This window comes from Medicago sativa, chromosome 4 (assembly GCF_051527215.1).
Source record: "Medicago sativa cultivar Bolivia chromosome 4, Bolivia_mono, whole genome shotgun sequence".
Taxonomy (NCBI): domain Eukaryota; kingdom Viridiplantae; phylum Streptophyta; class Magnoliopsida; order Fabales; family Fabaceae; genus Medicago; species Medicago sativa.
This window is the reverse complement of record NC_140752.1, coordinates 53,022,604-53,029,755: the sequence shown is the minus strand read 5'-3', so window position 1 is coordinate 53,029,755 and position 7,152 is coordinate 53,022,604.

Genomic DNA, 7,152 nt, shown 5'->3' with positions numbered 1-7,152 from the left:
AATATCATGAAGAAAATTCTTCAATAAAGATGAACTTCATATTCGACATTCGAAGAACTTTATTTTGCATATTAAGAAGAACATAATTGCATATCAGAAGAATTTCATAATCAGTAGTCCAAGATGTCCAGAACCAATGTTCATTCTCATCCATGAAATTTAAGATCAAATTTTGAAATCAAGATTGACATCAAGAGTACTCAAGATTGCAGATCAGGTGGATAAAAATGTAAGTCATAAAGTAAATAAGATTGAAATCATGAAGATCATATGCAAATCATAATAGACTTCAGAATGGGAAATTCAAAGAACACCAAAAGGAATGATGACAAAAACATAGTCAAAGGCGCATAAGGAGATCATAATCAAATATTAGAAGTTGATAAGCATATCACATGGAATAACAACTAGTTTTGAAGAGTTTCAGACTCATTAAATAGGAATTTCTTTCTTTCTCATCAAGATTAGAGCTCTATATAGGAAATCATCATTCAAATAAGAATACATCTCTCTACAGTACAAAATCTCATCTAATTTTTTTTCTTTCTAAAAATAGAATCACCAGACCTGAGAAAGATCAAAGGCAGGAAAGTACCAATTGCTTGAAAGAGATCAGAATCATCTTCAAACTTGAGATTCACTCTCAAACATTAATTAGAAATCACAAATATAGTCAAGCCTCCACTATATCTTTTGTTTATCTTTAAGTGTATTCTAAAAGTTCATATTCGCCTAGTGTGATCAGATTGAACTTAGAGAGAAAGAGAGAGAGAAATGTCGTTGTGAGATCAAATTGATCATTGTTACATCATGATAAAAAAAACAAGTATGTAATCAGTTGTAAGAAGCTTCATTAGTCCTCTTTAAGGTTAAATGGTGGATTGTGTGGTAGCTAAAGATCATAATCGCAAAACTTATAAGGTTAGGTAGACTAGAAAAGAAGAGAAAAGTTTGCAACATTTGAAAGGGTATCTAAAGCACTTATTGGATAATCCCAAAAGTTGTGGGTACTAGAATAACCCATTTATGGTGAACCAAGATAACTTAATTGTGTCATCTTCTTTATCCCTTATATAATTTATTTGATAGTTTAGAAGTAAGCACATTCATCCAATCTCTTCAAGTATCGAATTCATTCTGATACATACTTCAAATCAACAAATATGAATCAATTCTCAAAGTTGAGAAACAACCAAAATTTCAAAGGGTCACAATTCAAATCCTCATTTCTTGTGACTATTGTTTTTTACTACGATTGTCATTAGAACTCTGTTTCTAAGGGTTTGAGAACCTAATATGTGTTGAAGGAAATATTAAGCTATATATCATATCTTAAGATATAATAAAAACATGTAGAGTAGTCAACGATGGTGATTACATCCCAATGGTTAGTCAAGAGGATGGAACTCAAGTTGAGAAACTAGAAGACACATGGACAAAAGTAAAATAAGAAAGAGTGTTCTTAAATGCAAATGCTTGTCTAATCTTATCACTTGGACTAGGTATACAAGAAAGTGAAAGAGTGTAAGAGCGTGCCTCAATTGGATTAGTCCTTGAGAGGTTTTATCAGAGACATTCAGATGTTTCCTCAAGTGAATAATGTCGTTGAGTAGTCATTTGAAATTAAGAATAAGAATAAGAATACGAGGAAGAAGAGGAAGAGGAAGAGGAAGAGGAAGAGGAAGAACCCAAGTAAGGTTCTGAGAATTCTGAACATTTTGATGATCAAAACAAGTAGATCCTTCAGAGAGGACTCAAACACGACTATGATATTTCACGTTGACCCAAAATCGATATATGAACCCATCATAAATGAATCTTGGATAGAGCCAAGATTGCATTGAACTTTTTCAAATGGATGTAAAAATGTTTTTTCAATGGATTTCTTATTGAAGAAGTTTATGTTAATCAAACTTCTAGTTTTATAAACAAAGAAAAACCAAACCATATTTTTGAAACTCACAAAAGCTTTGTATGGTCTCAAAAAAGCACGTAAGGCTTCGTCCCAGAGATTAGGCTCTTTTTTTAAAAGAAAATGGTTTTTCTAGAGGATAGATTTTCACAACTCTTTCCAGAAAATCTAGTCAATATGATTTGTTGATTATTCAAGTCTATGTTGATAGTTTAGAAGCAAGCACATTCATCCAATCTCTTCAAGTATAAAATTCATTTTGATACATACTTCAAATCAACAGAAAATGCGTCAAAGAGGAGGAAGAGATCCTCGATTATTATAATCGGAAAAGGGAAAAGTGAAACACAGAAAAAAGTTCTTAAGAAGATTGGGTTGCAGGGATAAAAATGAAGAACTTTTGGCAGGATAAGCGGGGAGTTGGAAAACGAAAAAGTGGAAAAGAAGGGTTTTCCTCTTTTATAGGCTCTGAATCATCCAGATCAACGGTCTAGAAGAAGGGAAACATGAAGATTTCGATCCAACAGATAGGAAGGGACCTCGAGAAACGAGGCATACTTAAGTACGCACGCGTAAAATGCGGTACCCGTAACGCCTGTAAGCCACGAAGCTGACACGTGGAAAGAAGACTGAGCAGCAATCTCAACAGGTACGTTTCAATTCCAGGCATTAAATGCCAACTGCCCCCAACTCACTCACCATGGCATCTGCACCCCCAGAACTGAGAGGTAAGGGAGTTCTCACGGAAAGGAAAAACACCGCGCGAAAAAGCTCCCACATTCGAAGGTTCTCGATCGAACGCCACTTACAACTAAAAGCCATTGCGCCTTAAAAGCATCTATAGTTTGGGGGGCAACTGTTCTGGACCGGCTAGAAGGCCAATCCCATACTGACATGTGGACTAAACGTACACCACCTCAATGCTCGACGCTTGAAGGAATACGTCAACATCAGTGCACCACATCACATCCAAGCACTCCTCCGCGCGAGGATCACTCTACATGTGTCCTCTAACCGCTCCCTAATCACACGTTGCAAAACTCGGAGACAGTTATTCTCACGCGCCTATATAAGGGTGACTTAGCTTCACCCTCAAGGTATGATTCACTTTACACAACACTTTCTACACACTCTTTCTCAGTTCCATTACTGACTTGAACGTTGGATTGCTAATGCGTCTGCAGGCATCTTTCATCCCACCGTGAAGACTCATCGCCACCGTACCGAAACATATTCCGCCGCCACCGTTGCCTCTTATCCATCCTCACCAGACAGATGAATATCAATTCTAGTTGTTACACCTTCTGCACTTGAATGGTTTTATGTAATTTCTATACGTAAGTTTGAAGTTTATTGTAATGCACGAAATTAAGACTCCTTAGACATATAAATAAGCTTGTAATCTTAGCATTTGACACCACATTACATATTAGAAAACTCTTATATTGATCCTATTCTTTTAATAAAGTGTTTAGTTTTTACTTCTTTATCTTTATTTATTATTGTCTACAATGAACTCTTATGAATAGACTCTATTCATCTTGGGTTGTGAAGAACTAGTGTCCGAACCCGTGCAACGCGCGGCTGGAACATCCTAGTTAGTTTTATTTTTTTGGTAGCGTTTTTGATACACGTTAGTATGATTACAAAGAGCAAATTAATTTTTAATTAAAGTTGAAAACGACAATAACAAACTAACTCTACACCACCGTATATATCATGTCATAATTTGATTATTTACTGTCATCGTTGATTCGGAACAAATATCATTACTCAGTAATAGCTGCAAAGCGCGGTTCACGACACTTTAAACACTCTCCGATTCAATGACAAAGGCGAAATTAATTTTTAATTAAAGTTGAAAACGACGATAACAAACTAATTCTACATCGCGGTAGAAATTATGTCATAATTAGGTTATTTATTGTTGTCGTCAATTCAAGATAAATACCATTGATTAACAACAATTGCGTGAAGATAAAAACCACAACAACACACAAACACATTAAACTCGCCAAAAGATGTAAATGATTTGTCCCACTATCGAACAAGTCTTCCAAGCTAAAAAAAACAAAGGACGTATTACACCAACTTCTATTTATATTGCATAATACGTATAGTTCAAAAGCAAGAATAAAAACGATAGACAAACATCCACTAAAACACCTAATATTTTAATTTTCTTCCAACTCTTCGAAGCTGCTCTAGCTATCTCATCAAACAAGCTATTCAAAGCAAACTCAAGATTGCAGCAAATTTTGTCTCCCTTATGCAAAACGTTATCCGATGCAAATTGAATCCAACAATCTTAGATGCATTTCTTCTTTTCGTCATCGTTTGATGCAACAACAATAGACCTATACATTTCCATATTGTCAAGATCCATCAAAATAATTGACATCTTTTTTCGTTTCTCAAATTAACACGTGGGTATTGAGGTATCCACGAGTATACACGAATACCCGTGGATTTTTGAACTTATTTATTTTTTGGTACAAAGAATAACTTTTTTTTAATTACCAAAAACTTCAACTTTTAAATATCCATACATAATCCATTCAAATTTCATAAATCATACCTAATCCATACAAAATGTTGTCCTCGTGAACTTAGCTCAGCTGATTGGGACAATGCATAAAATATGCAAAGTCCGGGGTTCAAACCCCGGCCACCACCAAAAATCCATACAAAATGCATGATCCTTACATAATCCATACAAATTTTTGAAGTAAAAAAAATCCAAATAAACATCCAAATTTTATATGGATTCCTCATACCCGGTAATAATCTTAATATTAATAATATATCTTGGGCTTTTTCTTAACATGGATTCCCTGATTAGGAAATGGTCAAGTTATCACGCTCTTTCCCAAGTCCAATCATCTCTCTACTTCTTCATTTTGTCGTTCCTTTCTCTTGAGCGTTGGTTTTGCGAACTTTCAGAGACAAGTGAGATTATGAGAAATTTTGAGTGAGAGTTGGAAAAATCAGTGATAGGAGAAAGAAAGACCTTTACTTAGTGGATGTGCTATTGATGTGTGAAAATTTGGAATATCATCATATATGGGAAGGCTATTCAGATCTTGCGGGACTTTTGACATAACTAAAAACAAAAAATAATTTCATTTTTTTTTGTATTGTAAAAAGTAATGTTATTTCGGTTCAAAAACGAGCTACAACAACTAAATTAACCGGACTTAAGTGATTAATGAGCTTCACTAAACGACGAATTGTTCGAGAGAACCCGAGTTTGATTCTTGGATGAAACAATTTTTTGTCAGACTATACTTGCCTCATAATCGACTCCAAATTACCAGTAGGCATGACAATGGGGCGAGGTCGGAATGGGTTTTGTCTTTCCCATCCCGTCCCCTATTGTCATATACTTATTTACTACCCTACTCATATCCAACGGGGATGAGAAATTGAATTTTGTCTCCGTTTCTGGCGGATTCGAGTATCCCCGCCCCATCCTCATATCCAAAGCGAATCATTTTTTTAAAATACAGAAAGAAGTTTTTCCTGCCCATAAGGCAATGTTATAATGTAGAAGAGAGAGATTGAGGGTGTGAGATGTGGAAGAAGAGAGAAAACTCGGGTGAATGTAAACACATACTGACATTCTTACTGATTGAGTGAAATGGTTTAGGATTTGCGTTTTTATTTATATAAAAAGAGTGATAAAGTAATTTTTAGCATTCGGGGGTGGATTCAGGTGAGGGTTTGGGGTGGATACCTATATCCCTGTAACCCGTTTTGTAGCCATGTTTTTAAATCGAGAAAAACCCAAACTCATATCCAAACCTAGTCAAAGCGAGAAATCTCGTCCAATTGGAGTGGGTTTAGACGGGTACCCACATGTACGGATTTTGGTGTCATGCCTAATTACCAAGATCCATTCTTCTATAAACCAGAGTAGGAAATGGGCCTATTATTAACCCTGTAACCCGTCTAGGGCCTATTCTTAACCTTGAATTTCCAGAGTAGGAAATGATCAAGTTGTCTTGCTCTTTCTCAAGTCCAATCATCTCCCTCTTCTTCATTTTCTCGTTCCTTTCTCTTGAGTGTTGGTTTTGTGAACTTTGAGAGACAAGTGAGATTATGAGAAATTTTGAGTGGGAGTTGGAAAAATCAGTGATATGAGAAAGAAAGGCCTTTACTTGGAGGTGTTATTGATGTGAGAAAATTTAGAATATCATCTATGGGAAGGTTATTCAGTTCTTGAGGGACTTTGATGACTAAATGAGGTAGAAGAGAAAAGGACGTATTTGTTTCGGGGAAAAGCTAATCGAGGCAAGGGCACCTCTATATTTTTATATACTTTTCCACAAAACTAACGTGATGTTTATCTTTATAATTGCTTCGTATATGCTTACGTGTTCAAGAATACGTGGTTGTCAAGATGAGTAATTGTTTACATATGCAAAGTCTTATTCTTGAGAATAATGAATTACATATGTTGATGATATATTTGAGAAATTTTGGGGAAAAGTATATAAAAATATTAATCAAATATGGTATGGTGAATAAAAAATTTTGGGGATCAAAATATTTCACCAACCATTTTTACGAAAAATATCGTAAAATCAATTTACCATTCAATTACTCAGATTATTTATTTTTCGACACAGGTCTGGAACCTGACGCTGTAAAATTTAACACACACGATAAACATATCCTCTACGATTGTATCAAGCCAAATAAATGTATAGCAGAATATACAGAACATGCTTTATATCATAAGGGTTACTCCCAATTAGTGACAACTTATCATCAATGTGACAATCATTGGACAATATTGCAAGAAACTTGTAACGCAAGAAATCACGAAGGTATTAAATCCAAATTGGATTGTCATCCGGAGAACATCACCTAACTACCTAAACTACGTCTAAAAATCACATCCCTTCAAAACTGCTCTAATAAATTAAAGTTAGAAAGATTAGCCACCTAATTATGTTAAAAATCAAATATAATTTTCTTACAATTTAAACCGCCACTTTTGAAGAGAATAAATTCAGATAACTTGCATATTTTCTAATACAATAGGTATCTATCTTAACGTAGGCTTAGGATCAATAGAAAATCAACTTACATTAATGTTTGGAAACCAAATAAACCAACTTATGGGAATACACTAATTACATTGATGTTTCTATACTGTGTATTTAGTAGGAAACCAGATAAACCATTATTTTAGATTTATTTGGGGTTATACCATTATTAGTGTATATACACTG